At 48.6% G+C, this 18,197-nt stretch overlaps 1 long non-coding RNA gene across 1 annotated transcript; it reads right to left on the bottom strand.

The window, feature by feature from the left end:
- Positions 1-288: 288 nt before the first annotated feature.
- Positions 289-8,032, bottom strand: LOC309807891. The gene is made up of 4 exons (XR_014294688.1): positions 7,914-8,032; positions 7,597-7,804; positions 6,720-6,823; positions 289-484 (listed from the first exon to the last, which is right to left on the bottom strand). It is a non-coding gene; the product is annotated as an uncharacterized lncRNA (long non-coding RNA).
- Positions 8,033-18,197: the final 10,165 nt, after the last annotated feature.

Raw genomic sequence — 18,197 nt, 5'->3', positions numbered from 1 at the left:
GTAGAGGCATCCTTGGCAGAAACATTGCAAGAGAGTAAGAGAAAAGCTAAAGATGACGTGAGTCATCTCAATTCTATCAACACAATTTAAGCTCCAGTGTCCTCCCTCGGCCTTAGTTAGCTTACCTTGCCCTAATTATCAAGTTAATCCTATTTATTATTTTATAAAACATCTTTTATAAAATCTTTTCTATGGCTCTTACAGTGCATAAGTGGTCAGAACTGGATCTCAACACCTCTAATCCAACATAGTTTCTGGTTGGTCTTCCAATAAGAATCATATCTTGGCAAGTTGTGGTCTCAAAGGAATGAAATCTGGACACTGTCAAAGGTCACAAGGCTGGCAGTGGCCTGCTGGAGAATCTGGCTTTCTTGTGGGACCATGTAGTAGGTGGTGATGGCATAAGGAACAACTTGAAGCAGGTAGTTTCTTTGAGCAGGACTGCAAGTTTATCCGAAAATCAGGTGAAGCTCCATCTTCCTGCCTTGACATAGAGAAAAAATGGTCTGATAGGCTTCCATTCATGGAAAAACACCCATCCCTACGTTCACCCCATACCCATGAAAAGAAGCACAAATTATTTTAATGCACACATGTTATACCTTGTAAACATATAATTAGGAAAAACATCATCATCATGTGACCCTTTAGTGATGTGAAAATCTTTTAGACAACACATACTCAAATATAGTAGAATTTTAGCTCTCCTTACAATCTTAACTAGTCAGGAAAATAAATCTAGAATTATGTATTATGCAAATTTAATACATTAAAAATTTATCTCAAGTGAGAGTATGGAGGTGAGCACAGTAGAATGCTAATAATCTTTAAAGGTAATACCTTTAGATGACTCTCTCATTGTCAGGTCCTGCCTGGACCTTGGTCTCTACTGCTCTACACTTCCCATAACTGGAAACATCTGGCTGCAGACTTCAGGATATCACTTAAATCAAATCTTTGTGACTTAAAATGGAGGTGTCTATGTGGGTAATCAGGCCTTGACTATTCTAGTTCTGATAAGTGAGCTTTTGCTGCTTATTCTCAAAATTTGGCCTCCATGTAGGACCCAGACTTCTGAGGATGGGTCTACTTTGCACTCGCTCATCTTCCCCCGGAGAGCAATTCACAGTACCTCTTTAAGTCTTAATCATTGGTCCTATTTTAAACATGAGAGAACCTCTTACCTTTTAGGGACTGTTGTGAGGTTGAAATGAGATGTAATGCACGTGAACCATCCAGACCACAGGTACTCAATGCACGTAAGCCCCTACCATCCTTCCTTCTCTTTCTAGGCATTTACTGAAGGCCAAATGTTGTACTTACCATCCCAAGGATCTAAATCATTTGATGACAAATCTGTTCAGCCATCTGCTATAGCATTTAGAAGCCCCAAATATATAACCAATGCTGGGCACACACATCCCAGCCAAATGCACTATAACCCTCACAGAAGCTAGCATGATGTTGGTTGTCCCTCTGAATGATAACAAGTTTCCGCAATAGAATTTAAGGGCATACAAAAATTTCTGTGGTGCTGGTCACAAAAATATGTATTCTGTAAACCTCAGTTTCCTACATTTTTTTTTTTTTTTTTTTTTTTGGCAGTACGCGGGCCTCTCACTGTTGTGGCCTCTCCCATTGCGGAGCACAGGCTCCAGACGCACAGGCTCAGCGGCCATGGCTCACGGGCCCAGCCGCTCCGCGGCATGTGGGATCCTCCCGGACCGGGGCACGAACCCGTGTCGCCTGCATCGGCAGGCAGACTCTCAACCACTGCGCCACCAGGGAAGCCCAGTTTCCTACATTTTTAATACTTTTTTTTTTTTTTTTTTTTTTTTTTTTTTTTGCGGTATGTGGGCCTCTCACTGTTGTGGCCTCTCCCGTTGCGGAGCACAGGCTCCGGACGCGCAGGCTCAGCGGCCATGGCTCACGGGCCCAGCCGCTCCGCGGCATGTGGGATCTTCCCAGACCGGGGCACGAACCCGTGTCCCCTGCATCGGCAGGCGGACTCTCAACCACTGCGCCACCAGGGAAGCCCAGTTTCCTACATTTTTATCTCTTGATCAATTACTATCAGATGCCTACTATCCTGCTCTTTTTTCCTGATTTGCCTTACCTGGCTGTTTTGTACTATTTTAGTCAACTATATACACACCCAGTAGCTAATTATAGAAACTCTAGCACCTACTAACTGGCTGAGTGACCTTAAGCAAGTTACTTATTCTCTCTGAATCTCAGGCAACTCATTTGAAAATCCAATAATAATCTCAAAGAATGATTGAAGATAAAATTAGATGATATATCTAAAGCAGCAGTTCTCAACCTTTTTTTTTTTTTTTTTTTTTTTTTTTTTTGCGGTACGTGGGCCTCTCAATGCTGTGGCCTCTCCCGCTGCGGAGCACAGGCTCCGGACGTGCGGGCTCGGCGGCCATGGCTCACGGGACCAGCCACTCCGCGGCATGTGGGATCTTCCCAGACCGGGGCACGGACCCGCGTCCCCTGCATCGGCAGGTGGACTCTCAACCACTGCGCTACCAGGAAAGCCCTCTCAAACATTTTTGACTCAAAGCTCCTTTAACTATTAAAAATTATTGAGGATCTCAAAAAGCTTTTTATTTACATGAGTTCTATCTATTGATATTTACTCTATTAAAAATTAAAACTGAGAAATATATTAAAAAATTTTATTGGAGTATAGTTGATTTACAATGTTGTGTTAGTTTCTGTTGTACAGCAAAGTGAATCAGTTATACATATACATATAACCACTCTTTTTAATATTATTTTCCCATATAGGTCATTTCAGAGTACTGAGCAGAGTTCCCTGTGCTGTACAGTAGATCCTTATTAGTTATCTAATTTTTTTAAAGTCTTTACTGAATTTGTTACAATATTGCTTCTGTTTTATGTTTCGGTTTGTTGTCTACAAGGCATGTGGGATCTTAGCTCCTCGACCAGGGATCGAACCTGCACCCCCTGCATTGGAAGGGGAAGTCCCAACCACTGGACCTCCAGGGAAGTCCCTAGTTATCTGTTTTATGTATAGTAGTGTGTATATGTCAATCCCAATCTCCCAATTCATCCCTCTCCCCATTTCCCCCCTGGTAACCATAAGTTTGTTTTCTATATCTGTGACTCTATTTCTGTTTTGTAAATAAGTTCATTTGTACCATTTTTTTAGATTCCACATATAAGTGATACCATAAGATACTTGTCTTTCTCTTGTCTGACTTCACTTAGTATGATAGTCTCTAGGTCCCTCCATGTTGCTGCAAATGGCATTATTTCATTCTTTTTTATGGCTGAGTAATATTCTATTGTGTATATGCTCCACATCTTCCTTATCCATTCCTCTGTTGATGGATATTTAGGTTGCTTCCATGTCTTGTCTATTGTAAGCAGTGCTGCAGTGAACATTGGGGGTGCATGTATACTTTCGGATTATGGTTTTCTCTGGATATATGCCCAGGAGTGGGATTGTTGGATCATATGGTAGTTCTATTTTTAGTTTTTTAAGGAACCTCCATACTGTTCTCCATAGTGGTTGTACCAACTTACATTCCCACCAACAGTGTAGGAGGGTTCCCTTTTCTCCACCCCCTCTCCAGCAATTATTGTTTGTAGATTTTGTGATGATGGCCATTCTGACTGGTGTGAGGTGATACCTCACTGTAGTTTTGATTTGCATTTCTCTGATAATTAGTGATGCTTAGAATCTTTTCATGTGCTTTTTGGCCATCTGTATGTCTTCTTCTTTCCTTCTTTTTATTTTGGCCATGCTGTTTGGCTTGTGGGATCTTAGTTCCCCAACCAGGGATAGAACCCAGGCCTTGGCAGTGAAAGCTCTGAGTCCTAACCACTGGACCACCAGGGAATTCCCTGTATGTCTTCTTTGGAGAAATGTCTAGAGCTGCATGAACTTATTATATTTTGGAGATTAATCCCTGTTGGTTGCTTCGTTTGCAAATATTTTCTCCCATTCTCTGGTTTGTCTTTTCATTTTATTTATGGTTTCTTTTGCTGTGCAGAAGCTTTTAAATTTAATTAGGTCCCATTTGTTTATTTTTGTTTTTATTTTCATTACTCTAGGCGGTGGATCAAAAAAAATATTGCTGCGATTTATGTCAGAGTGTTCTACCTATATTTTCTTCTAAGAGTTTTATAGTATCTGGCCTTACATTTAGGTCTTTGAACTACTCTGATTACAAGCTTTTCAGAGGAGGAAATTGAGATTCAAAAGGACTAATTGCGATCTCATGGGTGTGGGAAGAAACAGGAAGAGAAGGAGAAAGGAGTGAAGGGAGGAGAGAAGGGAAGAGACTGGAGTTGGGCAGGTTGATCAGAAAAGGGGACAATTTTTGAAATGTTGCCAAAACATACTCATGCTGCCAGAACACCATGCTTCCTCCCTCTGCACCCAAACTGGGAAACCAAGAGAGAAATAAGTCCCTGAACCCCCAGACCCCATTCTACCTTCTCCTTCTCCCTTCTCATACCTGCAGATCCTGCTTGAGGCACTCAAAGACCTCTGATGGCTTGTCTTTCCAGAGGTTTTAAACACGTGATCACAGAAATCATTTTTAGCTTCAATTCTAATAGAATTTTCTTTTTTAATTTATTTAAAAATTTTTAATTTTTATTTATTTATTTTTGACTGCGTTGGGCCTTTGTTGCTATGTGCGGGCTTTCTCTAGCTGTGGTGAGCAGGGGTTACTCTTCGTTGCGGTGCACGGGCTTCTCATTGTGGTGGCTTCTCTTGTTGCGGAACACAGGCTCTAGGCTCGTGGGCTTTGGTAGTTATGACACATGGGCTCAGTAGTTGTGGCTCGCGGGCTCTAGAGCTCAGGCTCAGTAGTGGTGGCGCACAGGCTTAGTTGCTCCACAGCATGTGGGATCTTCCCAAAACAGGGCTCGAACCCATGTTCCCTGCATTGGCATGCAGATTCTTAACCACTGTGCCACCAGGGAAGCCCGTACTGATAGAATTTTCAACAATAAAATGAGCACTCTCTGTACTACAGGAACTTTCAAATATGTTATTTCCTTTACTCTTCACAATAACTGTGCCAAAATAAAGAATTATTATTTCTATTTTTGTAGAAGATGAATCTGAAGCTCTGAGAGCTTGAGTAACTGGTCCAAGATCACACAGCTTGTGTCAGAACTGGTATTCTAAGCCAGGTTGGAGCCTACACACTTTTCACTTGACCGTCTTGCCTCAAAATTACTGAGGTCCATGAACCCCACATATATTGCCCTGGTCTTGCTTTTGATTGATCCAAACATTCAGGGTCCATCAGGGGCTGCAAATTTTGCATCGATCAGTTACCAGTACTGGGCATTTTATCTTTATTTAGGTAGTTCAAATTTTTTTTTTTTTTTGGTGACTGTTGGTATCCAGATAGCATACAGGCCTCCCTCAAATAAATTAAACTTCCCATATGTACTGAGTCATTTGGCAAGAAGTGGTTCACAGCTAGTGCAAATAGAGGAAGAATGCAGGGAAAGGGGTGGGGTGGGGTCGGGGAAGACGTTTGTAATGTATGGAGCTGTGAGTGCAAGCACCGCATCTTTGCCTCCCCGCAAATAACCAGCACCCCCATGTCAGTATTCACCCAAGAAGCCATTCAGTCTCTACTTTAGGTCTGTAGTCCCTTAGCGACCCCACAGCCAGCACCCACTGCTCCGTGCCTTTGGCAATCATCCTTGGCCTGGGACTGGCTCTATCCTGTGTGGATGCCTGTGGATGCTGCCAATAGTCCCTCAGAGGATGGGAGCCCTGAGGCTCTGCCCTTCTGCAAGGTGGCTGGGAGGGACTAGGTGCTCCCAGGTCCTGGCAGTGCACTGAGAGATGGGTGCGAGCATTGAGTGAGGGCTGACAAGCCAGAGCCGGAGAGAAGAGGACCACTCTAGAAGCACACCCAGCAGATGGTACTGTTCTCTCAGACCCAAACGAGGAGGCAGGAAACCCCCCCAAACAGTCACACTGTGACCACTGCAATCAGGCAACCAAGGAGGTGGATGAAAGAGGGGGTGGAAAGATGTTATTTCTTGGGGCATATGGAAGAACTGGAGTCAAGCAAATGCCAGGGACAATGTCAAAATGGCTTTAATCCTCAGCCCTGGGTGGTGAAAAGAAAAAAAAATGTGTATATGTAATTTCTCTTAGCGCTGAGTTTGAGATCCCCTCTGCCATTTACCATTGTGGGACCTGGCACAAGGCACATAAACTAAAGGCGGGTAATAATTCCCCTGGACAAGGCTGCCAGGGAGGATTTAAGGGCCGGCACACACGGAGCGCAGGAAAAGTTAGTTCCCTTCTCTCTCACCCCCTCGGAAGGATTAGGAAGGATGCTTTGCTTTCTTCCCAGGTCGAGACCTCGAGGAAGAGCAGGGCTTGCGACTGCTTTCGGAATTCTCTAAGGGGAGGGCCCTGGGCGTGGCGGGCCGCAGCTGCCTCGAGGGCCCGCTACAAAGAGGCATTGTTCCCAGCCTCCCGGCTGGGCGGCGCTGGCTCCGCCGCAGGCCCGGGAGTGGGCAGCTTTTCCCCCGCCGAGGAGCAAGCACAGGGGCCAACCTCCAACAATAGTTTTGTTAAAAATCAGGAATGCAGCAAAGTGCCAGAGGCCGTTTATTTTCCCTTGGGGGTGGGCCGGAGAGAAAGCCCCTCCCTTTCCTGGGCGGGATCGAGTCTTGTCCCGCCGGCGGTGTGGACGCACCAAGTTCCGAGGTCCCCGGGGAGGCGGCATGGTGACCTCCAGGCCCCTTCCTCTCGGCAACTGCGCTCCTTTCCCAGCCCCACTCAGCCTGTTTTCTTCGGCGCCTGAAAAAGATGCTACGGCTCACAGGCCCGAAACCGGGATAAACTTAAGCCACCCTCACCCCACTGTAGTACCGGGAGATGGAAAATACACACACACACACACACACACACACACACACACACAGACACACACACACCACACCACACACCACACACACATCGTTCCCTTCTACGAGGAAACCCGGCGCCTCCTTTGACAACTCCCCAGCCCCACGACGGCTGTGGTGGGGAAGGCGTCTCCGCTTGGAGGAGGGCGGCTGGGTCGCCACCCGGTTCTCTGGGGGGCTGTCCGCTGCCTCCGGGGCTCCCCTCCCGAGGCCCGGGCTCGAAAGAGGAGGGGACGGGGATTTGAGAGAATCTTTCTTCCCTGTGATCGCTGTCAGCCGTGCCCGCCTGTGGGTCTGGGGTCCTGCCCCCGCCGCTCCCGACACCCACCCGCTCCCTGCCTCTCTGGTGACACGGCACTGCGGGGAGGATGAGCCCAAAGAAGTAGGCCGAGTCCGGATGGGAGAGCCAGGCTCCTTCTCGCTGGCCGGATCGTGTCCTTCCTCCCCTTCCAAGGACGCCTTTGAGCGTCAGAGGGAAGGAAGCCTTAGACTCTTCCCAGAAAGTTGCGCTCTCATCTACCCAATTCTGCGTTACCCTCTGGGCCTCCCTTGGACCCGCTGGAGACCCGGCTGGGACCCGATCCCAATTCGGGAAGGCAGCTGGGGCGTCGGAGGCCAGCCCTCGGCTCCGGGATCCGAGCCCCGCTCGCCCCCTCTGGATCCTACCTGTGCGCGGCGCCCGCACAGCACTGGTGACCCGCCTGTGAAGGGCTGGGCGGTGCTAGCCACGCGGAGCGTCATTTATCCATGTACACCGAGAAAGGGAGGCTGGGGTCCACACCTGTGAGCTCGCCTGCGGGTGCGTCTCCTCGCTGCTGGCAAGCCCAGTGGGAGGCCGGAGCCGGCGAAGTTGCTGGAAACGGTGAACTCAGAGCTGGAGAGTTAGATGAATCAAAGGTATGGGGATATTAGGATCGGACAGTCTGTTAACCCATCTCAACGTGACCAGACACTTCCGTGAGCCCCATAAGGCTCGCCCTTACCTAGATCTGTGTCCCCTTCCTCCTCTCTTTTGTGATGCGCCCCATGTGAAGTGTGTTAATACAGGCACTCAGGTTACGGTTTAGTCGGGCTGTTTTTTTGCACATTTATCTCTGCACTCTTCCTCTGTTGGCTGATTTCACAGGTTCACCGGCAGAGGGCAACCTTATTCCAAGTTCTCGAGGGCTCCTAGGCACGTCTCCTCTCTCCACCCAACCGCTGAGGTGGGACTTAGGTCTTCCCTGTTTACAGCCATTCCTTCCCATGACGTTCCCTTTCCTCATCTGGGTCCTCCAGAAGATCCAGCAGTGCTGGCCTCCCCATCACTTGCAGTAAGGGGAGAGGGTCCCTGCGCATCTCCTCTCCAGCACAGCCAGTGTGAGCTGACTCTGTCCTGGTGACTCTCCTTTTATTCCCCCTCCTGAGAGCTGTTTACATTTTAAGGAGCCACAAGGCCCCCACCTGAAGGAAAGCAGGCTCAGGGAGGCAGGGCGTTGGGGTGTGTGCATGGGCGCATGCAGGGAGACAGAGAAAGAGAGAGCAGGACGCTGGGCAGCCTCTGAAAGAGGGTGAGGGAAGGCTTTCCCTGCTTTCTGAAATCCCTTCAGTTTCCAGTTCAGCGAGCTTGTGGGAGCCCCTGCTCTGTGCCAGGCACTGGCTTGCACACTGTCTTCCTTAGGGGATGAGCTCTGGGCTTGGAGCTGTAAGATCTAGCTTGATTCTGGCTCTCTCCCTGTGAATTTCCTTTTAGAGAAGCACATCTTGTTCATAGCACTTCCTATATGTAATCAAACACTTGTACAGTCATTTTATCCATTCAAGACGTATTTCTATGTGCCAGTATAGGACCCCTGGCCGAGCTTGTAGTCAGACAATAAGCAATGAATATAATAACTAGAGCATGTCTGTTGGAAGGGGGCCAATTGTATAGGGCTTTGCAGACATTTTATGGGCTCTAATGTGAATGATACAGGGACCCATTCGTGGGTTTTGCCCAACAGGTGGATACTTCCTCTTCACAAGGATCACACTTGGCTGTGAATAGGAGGTAACAACAAAATGAGGGCCATGGTGATGATCTGGGGAGGTTCTCTCGGGGCAGGGGTGGAAAGAGGTGCTCAGATTCTGGATGTAGTTTTCAAAGTAGGAGAAAAAAGATTCCTGCCCTCCTGTGGGGTGTGAAGGAAATCGAGGATGACTCCAAACAGTTGGAAGGATAGAGCTGCTGCTGACTGAGACTGGAAGACTGTGGAGAAAAGGTGGAGTAGGGCTGTATTTTGGACATATTCAGGTGAGGTATCTACTAGAAAAGCCAGTGGAGAGGTTGGCTAGGCAGACACTTGTGTCTCGGGAGGGCTGGGCTGGAGATGGAAATGGGGGGTTGTTGGGATACATGTAGTCGGTGCTGAAAACCCTAAGGCTGGAGAGATCAGTGAGCAGATGAGTGGGACACCAAAGTCCAAGCCCTGAGCCCGAGGTGCCATTGTGCACATCACAACTCCCATGATCCTCTCTGGCTCATGGCTCAGGCACAGGGCCTGCTCAGAGAGCATCTGGTAAATGGACAAACCAACCTCTCTGACTCTTACTTGCATCACACGTAAAATGAAAATAAACGTGGTACTCACCTCAGAAGGTTGTCTTCAGGAAAAGTTAAATGAGGTCATGAAAGTGAAAATGCCTTACAAGCAGCAGGCACTCAGTGTATCTTAAAAATCTAGGTTTGATGATCTCATCATCTTCTCTCTTGTTTGTAACTCAGGTTTATACGAACGTTACAGCTTATATTTCTTTCTTTCTTTCTTTTTTTTTTTTTTTTGTGGTACGCGGGCCTCTCACTTTTGTGGCCTCTCCCGTTGCAGAGCACAGGTTCTGGACGCGCAGGCTCAGCGGCCATGGCTCACGGGCCCAGCCGCTCCGCGGCATGTGGGATCCTCCCGGATGGGGGCATGAACCCGTGTCCCCTGCATTGGCAGGCGGACTCTCAAGCACTGCGCCACCAAGGAAGCCCTACAGCTTATATTTCTTGATGGTATCGTCACAATAAATTCCTGATGCGTGCAGGGCAAACATTGTTATTCTCATTTTATGGATGAGGAACGTGGGCTTGGGGAGGTAAAATAACTTCCTGAAGGCTCACCTCTGATAGTAATTCCACTGGCTAATATATCTGCGTATGTCTGCGTCAGGCACTGGGTTAATGATTTTGCTTGCATCTTGCAAGGACACTCTTGAGGTGGGTATCATTATCTCCATTTGCAAATAAGGAAACTGAAGTATGGAGAGGATGGCTCACTTAGCCAAGGCCACGTGGTGAGTGCCCGGGTCATGAGCAAACCTCCCAATCCTGCCTTGAATGATCTGTTCCTCTTCCTCATTTGCATCCTAGACTCCTGCCAGGACTGGGCCTTGCCATAGGCAGCGTGAGAGGCTGCCTCCTGGCTTTGAAGTTGGAAAAATTCTCTCTCCTCACACTTCTCTCCTACCAAGGCTGCTGCAGGATGTGAAAGTTCATTCACTCCTTGGGAACTTTCTAGAGCAAGCTAGGTCAAAGCATTTTGGTTCATTGCTCCCTCTCTCTGGAATGTCCTTTCCCCTCTTCTTTATATGGTGCATGACTCCTGTGCATTCTTCTGAATTCTGGTCAACTCCAGCTTGTTTTTCCAAATCCAGCTTGTATGGCACTTCCACTGTGAAACCTTCCCTTCTTGCACCAGACAGAGTTAGTCACTACTTAGTTCCCACGACACTTTTGTCGTACCTCTCTCACAACAACGGACAGTTTCCTATGTGTTTGACTGATGCCACTGTAAGACTGTGATTTCCTCCAGGAAATCTTTTCTTTTTTTTCATGTCTTTGTATCTGATGTGGTGTTTGCTTTATAAACACATAAATGAATGAGTGACCCCTCAATAATCACTATCAAAGCGATTTTATGGATATCAAATACTGTTTCAGAGATGAGGAAATAGACTCACAGAATTGACTGCGCAAAGCCATCCAGCTAATTAAATATTGGATCTGGAGCGCCGGAGAGGCGATGAGGTCGTGCCTTATGAAATCTTGTGACAACCGGTGAAGCCCTAAGACTCCACGCTGCCTTTGCCTTCTCTTTGCGCCGCCATCCAGGGTCCTTGAACTCTCCCCCAAATGATCCTGCAGGTGGCAACAGAGACCAAGGAAAAGTGCAGCTCCCGTCCTGAGCCCCTGTCTGGGCGTGTATGGAAGGAAGGCAAAGCTTTCGGAGGGTGGGGCAAGTGACTTGAAGGAATCCGAGCAAGAGAGCGTCTTATGTCTCCATCAGGTGTAACTCAGAAAGAAACTGTTTAGACACTTGCAGTGTTAGCGCTAGTTGTAACATGGATATGAAGAAAGGAAAAAAACAACGAAAGTAAAAGGACATCCGGAAACAAAGTGAAACCTTATGCTTGGAAGGAAAAGCCACACGATCTGTCCCAAGTCACGGAAAGTGGGGAGGGGAGGGTCAGTTTCAGGACCACTGCCCTGCGTCGTCTGCAAAGCAGGTTTCTGCCTGGTAGAGGAACCAGGTGTAGGTCCAAGTACATTCGCTGCGACCCAGAGGCTGTTTGGTCATGGGCTGATGGCGACCAGGATGGTCGGAGCTTCTGGCTTCTGGCTTGCGGGACTGTGTTCCCATCTCTGCCCTAATAAACATTTACCAACGGCTCATTAAAAAGCAGAGGAGGGCTTCCCCGGTGGCGCAGTGGCTGAGAGTCCGCCTGCCGATGCAGGGGACACGGGTTCGTGCCCCGGTCCGGGAGGATCCCACATGCCACGGAGCGGCTGGGCCCGTGAGCCATGGCCGCTGAGCCTGCGCCTCCGGAGCCTGTGCTCCGCAACGGGAGAGGCCACAACAGTGAGAGGCCCGCGTACCGCAAAAAAAAAAAAAAAAAAAAAACAAACCCAGCAGAGGAAAGGTCATCCAGTTTGCCAAGGACAGGAAACTCTTGAGTCCTACAAGTGCCCATGTGGAAGAGTGGGCAGCAGGGAGATGGAACAAGGGGACATTTACCCTGTGCTCAAAATAATTGGGCAGAGACAGCATGGAAGAGGCCTGGCTGGTGTATGAGGGGAAGAACAGGGCTGGGGCCTTTGTGATAGCAATTCCTGTTTATGCAACACTTCCATGATCTCCACAGGCTAGGAGGTGGTAATGGGGAAACCGAGGCTGGGAGCATCTCGTCTAATTACCCACGTGTGGTGGAGCTATAGCGTGAATTGCATTTCTGTGACTCTTGGGTTATTCTCTGCTTTGGCCCCATGTCTCTAACCAGGCTGCATGTTCTGCTCCTTCTTTTTTCAGAACATTGTTCATCTCCAATCCAGCCATCTGCCCTATTATAGGAGCTGTTATCTGTCTCTTTTCTGGGGCTGTACAACTTCTGCATTTGGTCTTATCCTCTCTTTCTTCCCATTAATTTGACATATGCTATAGGAGTAGGGTCACCAGATATAGCAAAAACCAAAAACGAGATGTTCAGTTAAATTGGAAATTTAGAAAAAATGAATAATTTTTATTGTATGGACATACTAAAATGTTTCCGTTTATCTAGGGGACTTCCCTGGCCATCCAGTGGCTAAGACTCCATGCTTCCAACACAGGGGGTGCAGGTTCAATCCCTGGTTGGGGAACTAAGATCCCACATGCCGCATGGCATGCCCCCCCCAAAAGTTTCTGTTTATCTAAAACTCAGATTTAACTGAGCACCTATATTTTATCTGGCAACTCTACATGCAAGTGACAGCTCTGAACACCATTTACATCATTCTGAAGATGTCCAATTTCCCTGTTAGCTATTGGGCTGAGGCCATAAGCTTCTGTGGAGTGTGGGCAGGGGACATAAATGTATGAATTGAGTGATGAGTAATAGGAACGGGGCCTGGAACTAAATTGAAAATCGAAGAGCAAATATTCCCCCACTCTAGACATTCAAATTCAGAATATTATAATAGTATTAAGTATTTGAAATAAAATATTAAAGCAAAAAGCAAGCAAGCAAACAGACATAGGCACATACACACGTAACACATACATGGCTGTCAGAGTCTGGCTCCTATGTGAAACTCGGGCGAGGCCCAACCACTGCGCCTGGCATCGGTGCCCCGATCGAGAGTTCTGCCCTCCATTCCTACCCTCCTCCTGCCCACCCACCCCTGCCCCCCACCAGCCAATTCTCACTCATCATGGACCCCCTGGCCATTTCCCACCTCACCAGTCCTGCTGGCCACTCAGATCCACAGTGATCTTTCTCTTTCCGAGGTGAGAGTGCCCCTCTCCACCCAGAGACACCACCAGTGGTCACATCATTCTCCTCTCAAGCAGCCCGAATGGAGGCCAGGAAGTGACTTTGAGAGACCTTTACCATGTGCCAAGACCTTTATATGCAGATGTTTGCTTATTTTTGGTCTCCTGTCCTTGTTGGGATGGTGAATCACTCAAGGACAGCAACCCTGTGACATATAACTTTGATTTCCGTGTTGAGTTTTGGTACAAATATGTGCTCAGGGTATACTTAGCAATGGGACCAGGAAGGTACAAACCCGTGAACTCAGTAAGTGCAGACTGAAGGCAAAACCCTGTACCACTGCTTCCCCGCTCCCATGCTTCTTTACCACACCCCCGTCCCCTCCCAATTACAGTTTCAAGCATTTTTCAAATCTGAGGCTTTTGTCCAAATTTAAGCCTTTGGCTTAAAAATCCATTTTTTACAGAGCTGATTAGGACCTGAATTTGAAAGATGTTGGTTCTTTTTTGGCCTGCTTTATTAGGAAGTTAGCCATAGCACCTTCAAAGACCCCCTCTTGTGCATGCTGAACTGAGGCAGCCTTAGGACTTCGAGAGGAATGCCACTGAATCTTGACAAAGCCCCACCTTTTGTTTCTAAGGGGGAAAAAGTCCCAAGGAACATGGATGACTTGGAGCAAAGGACCAGTTGGCCCCAGACATGATCTGCTTCCAACGAGGAAAGGGCAAGAATCCTGGAAACACCCAAATTAGACACTAGACTTGGGAAACAAACAAACAAACAAACAAAGGGACCAGCACTGGCTGGGCAACCTTTCAGTCTTTCTAACTCCAAAGATTTTTCAAATATTCTCCCCTTATTGCGATTCCTGGCCTCCCCAGCTAGCGCTGGCTGAGAGGTGCTGAGCTGGGCTGGGGTCCCTGGGCTGCTGCTATGACTTCCTGGCCAGTGGTGCCCTCTCAAGCTCTCTGTTTAAGACTTCCTCTGGCCTCTGGGAGCTGCCCAGACAGAGAAGGACCCTTCTGGAAGCCCAGTTACCTTTTGAATTCTGTTATTACTCTTTCCTTTAGAAATGGATTCCCTTCCTTTCAATGGGAAAAGGTGTCATGACAAATAATATGTCTCTATTTTATCATTAGGCTCCAGACTTCTCCCCAGGGGAAAAAAACAGCTGTTGTTTGTTTGTTTGTTTTTAATTCAGTAAACTTGAAGAAGCTCTTTATTATTCATCAACTTCAAAGAGACTCTACTGGGCCCCTTGGACAGGACTCAGAACTGAGTTTCCTAATCAAGGGCAGAAAGAAAAAGAGACCAGGACACATGGGTGAGCTTACTGGATTAGTGGTTTCTCCTTAAATAGTCTAGTTTAGTGTGTGGGGGGTTGCGTGGAGGGGGAGTTTGCATGTGCCTGGGCACCAGCTGCTATGCTGGATGGCAGGGTTGCTGAAATGAATGCAGCGCAATCTCTGGCTCTCCCCACCTGCTGGAGGAGGTGGGTTTGGGCCCCCAGCGGCAGGGAGAAGCAGTCTGGTGCAGTGGTTACCAGCACCGGCTCTGGAGTCAGAAGGCCTGTGCCCTGGCTCTGCTGCTTATGGGCTATGTGGCACTAGGCAAGTTACTTAGCTTCTCTGGGCCTTAAGTTTTGCATCCTAAAACAGGGTTCATTACCAAGCCTATGTTATAGGGTGCCTGTGAGGATTGAATGAGCTAAAATAAAGGACTTCAGCACGGTGCTTGGCACTTGTGTTTATTATTATCATTCAGAAGGTGTGCAGGAAGTGTGTGGGAGTACGGAGCAGGGTGCAGCTGACTGCCTGGATGCGGCGGGGGAGGCTTCAAAGAGCAGGTGACATTTGCACCGCACCCTGAAAGATGAGTAGGAGTTTGGTAGACCAAGGTGGCGCCCAGTGAACCCAGGGAGGGGGGAGCGTGGTCAGAGGCGAGAGAGAAGGCAGTGGCTGGAAAAGGAGGAGAAGAGAGGCCTGCGCAGCTGTAGCCAAGGACTTGTGTCTGGCCTGGGGAGGGAGTAAAATCACAAAAGGAGTCCAGAATGGTGGGGTCAGGCTAAGGTTGGGAAAGGATCTTCAGGATCTCAGCCTAAGAATCTCCAGTTCCATGAGATAGGTCATTAATTCATTCGGGTGAGTCACTTTGACCACATTCGATGTACTTGAAGTGTTCGATAAATGTTAACATTGTTACCATTCCTATTATTATCAAGTCCCTTACAGATATCATCTCGTTGAATCTCACAACATCCCTGCAAAGAAGGTTCTGTCATCCTCATCCTATAAAACCAAAGGAAGGGGCTTCCCTGGTGGCGCAGTGGTTGAGAGTCCGCCGGCTGATGCAGGGGACACGGGTTCGTGCCTCGGTCCGGGAGGATCCCACGTGCCGCGGAGCGGCTGGGCCCGTGAGCCATGGCCGCTGAGCCTGTGCGTCCGGAGCCTGTGCTCCTCAACGGGAGAGGCCACAGCAGTGAGAGGCCCGCATACCGCAAAAGAAAAAAAAAGCAAAAAAAAAAAAAAAAAAACAAAGGAAGGCGGAAGGAAGTTTCAGAATTTGCCTGTCACTGAACCGGTAGTGGGCAGAGCCGGCAGGTGGTGGAGCTGGATTTTGAACCTGCGTCTGTCTGACCCCAGAGCGTAAGCTCTTCACTGTGGCTTCCCGCTTTCTCACAGTGCTTAAGGAGGCTGCCTTAAAACAGGGCTTCCCATTTGCTTAGTTAATGGGATTGTATGTAAATAATACTATACTGTTTACTTTGAAAGAAATCAATTAAAGAAATCCAATAGAGCAGTCTGACAGGGGCTTTGAGTGTATAAATGCACCCTTAGGCCGGGGTGTCTTTCAGGCGGGTGGTGGAGCTCTTGGGCTGTATTCCCAAGGCTCAGGCCCCAGAGGCACCGCCAGCTGACACGCACCCCCCAACCCCACCTGCGTGCCTGTAGCACAGAAATCACCATGGCAACCTCAGTTAGCATTTCTTTGCTGACTGCTTGGCATGGCTGAGTGGTACCTGACACCCTCTGGGGCACTTGGCTTTGAACAAGGACTTGGCTCCTTTAGGGGCCAGTGCCAGCCAGGTCTTCAGGTCTCAGGCCTGGAACAAGAGCCCAAACACCTTCCGAATGGACCAGGGCCTGTGACAGCTTCTCTCCCACCCATTCACGGCCAGCCGGGCGTTTGTGTCCTAGGTCAGTTCTGCAGGTCCTCTCCTGTTCTTTGGGGAGACACTCAGTAGTTGAAGACACTTAGTCACTGGGCCCCTGGCAGCTGCAGGGAAGGAGCTGGGGAGGGAAGAACATTCTCCAGTGGGGAAGCAGATAACAGGCACCAGGGAGTTCCCCTTCTCCAAACACTTCCCTCTTAATTGTGCACTGGCGCCTCCAATGCCAAGGGTTTAAGAAATTGCCAGGGATCCCAGTGACATTTGCCCCGGGACAGCTGCCCCAAATTAGCATCCTGTGTGGGTGAGCTAATCTGCATAAATGTCACCTCCTCCAAGAACCCTTCCCTGCCCCACAATTCACTCTTGTTCCCTGTCTTTCCCTTTACAACATTTATTCCAATTTCTAGTTCTATGATGTTAAGATTTTCTTGCTTACTGTTCCCTGCCCCCGCCCCTGACTGTAAACTCCGTGCGGGCAGGGAACTCATCTATTTTATTCCCTGTTGTGCAGCGAGCGTTGAGAACAGGTGCAGCACATGGCGTTTTGGTCGGGTCTCTGGCAGCTCCTTCTCTTCCTCTTTTTCCAGCACTGGTGCCTTCTTCTCATACTGGCCTTGACTGTTGAGTTTCTCAAGGTGGGCTCTTAGGCTGCCTTCATGTCTCACTCTTTTTCCTAAGCCATCTCACCCCTGCCCAAAGCTTCCATTTGCTTACTTGACATTTTTGTCTGTGTGTCTTCAAGTCACCCCGAATTCCCATGACCGAGGCAAAACGCATGGTCTCTTCCCTGGAACCTGGCCTTTTTCCAGGGTTCTCTGAGTCCATGGCTCCATCAGGCAGCTGCATGGGCAAACCAGGAAACAAGGAGTCGTGGGTGCCTCCTCCTTGTTTACCCTCCCCCCAATTCAATCACTTTGACCTCTTTCGCATCTCCTAGATCCATCTACTTCTCACCATCTCTGCAGTCCCCGTCCTGGTCCATGCTACCTGCTCCTTCACCTGACTGGCTTATTAACACGCCTTCTTACTGCTCCTCTGGTCCCCTCCATTCTCCATGCTCCAGCCAGAATGTTCTTGAAATGCAGATCCGATCACGTCATCCCCTCCCTCCTCCACACACACAATTTGAAACAGCCTTGACAACATGGGGACTGACTCAGGACATGCACTCTCTGCGTGCCCTCTTGTGATCCCACCTTCCTCTGGCAGGCCCCCTCTTAGACAGTGTCCCTTCAAGATGGCTCCAGCCAGCTTATCTTCCAAGGTCTTCTCTGGTCTAAGAGTGTTCACACACCGTCCCCTGCCAAATGCCAACCTGGGCAACTTGAGTCATAATCTAGCCTGTGTGCTTTCTTCTAGATTGGAGGCGAACACTGTCCATGGGGTTCTTTAAACCCCACCAGACGTGTATAAATGCCTCAGAAAGGTCTCTGTGAGGAGCTCAAACATAGTTCTTCATAAAGAAATCTCCTCCTGCCTGTTCAACCTCAGCTCTTTCATAGCCAGGAGAGGGGTTGAGGTTAAGGATCACAAACAGGTGTGGGAGGACCTCTCTTGCTACTCCTGAGTTCATGAGCCATTATTTCACTTTGGAATATGGGAGGATGTCGCCAACTCCTAAATCCTTTGGGGCCCACCAGAACTGAGTAAAAAGAGTTCTAGGTACAGAATACTGTTTTACATAGAAAGTGCTCCATGGAAGGAGTTGGCTAGAATCTACCCCTCAGAGACATGGGCATGTTGTTTTAGAAGTCTAGTAGGCACAGCCCCAAGCAGCCGGGAGTCCTATAGCAGTACCAGGAAGCTGAGAGAGAGGGCACAGGGATAACTCGGCTGTGTCACTTGA

This window comes from Mesoplodon mirus, assembly GCF_964341445.2.
Source record: "Mesoplodon mirus genome assembly, chromosome: 7".
In the NCBI taxonomy this organism is placed as follows: domain Eukaryota; kingdom Metazoa; phylum Chordata; class Mammalia; order Artiodactyla; family Ziphiidae; genus Mesoplodon; species Mesoplodon mirus.
This window is presented reverse-complemented; position numbering and strand designations above follow the sequence as displayed.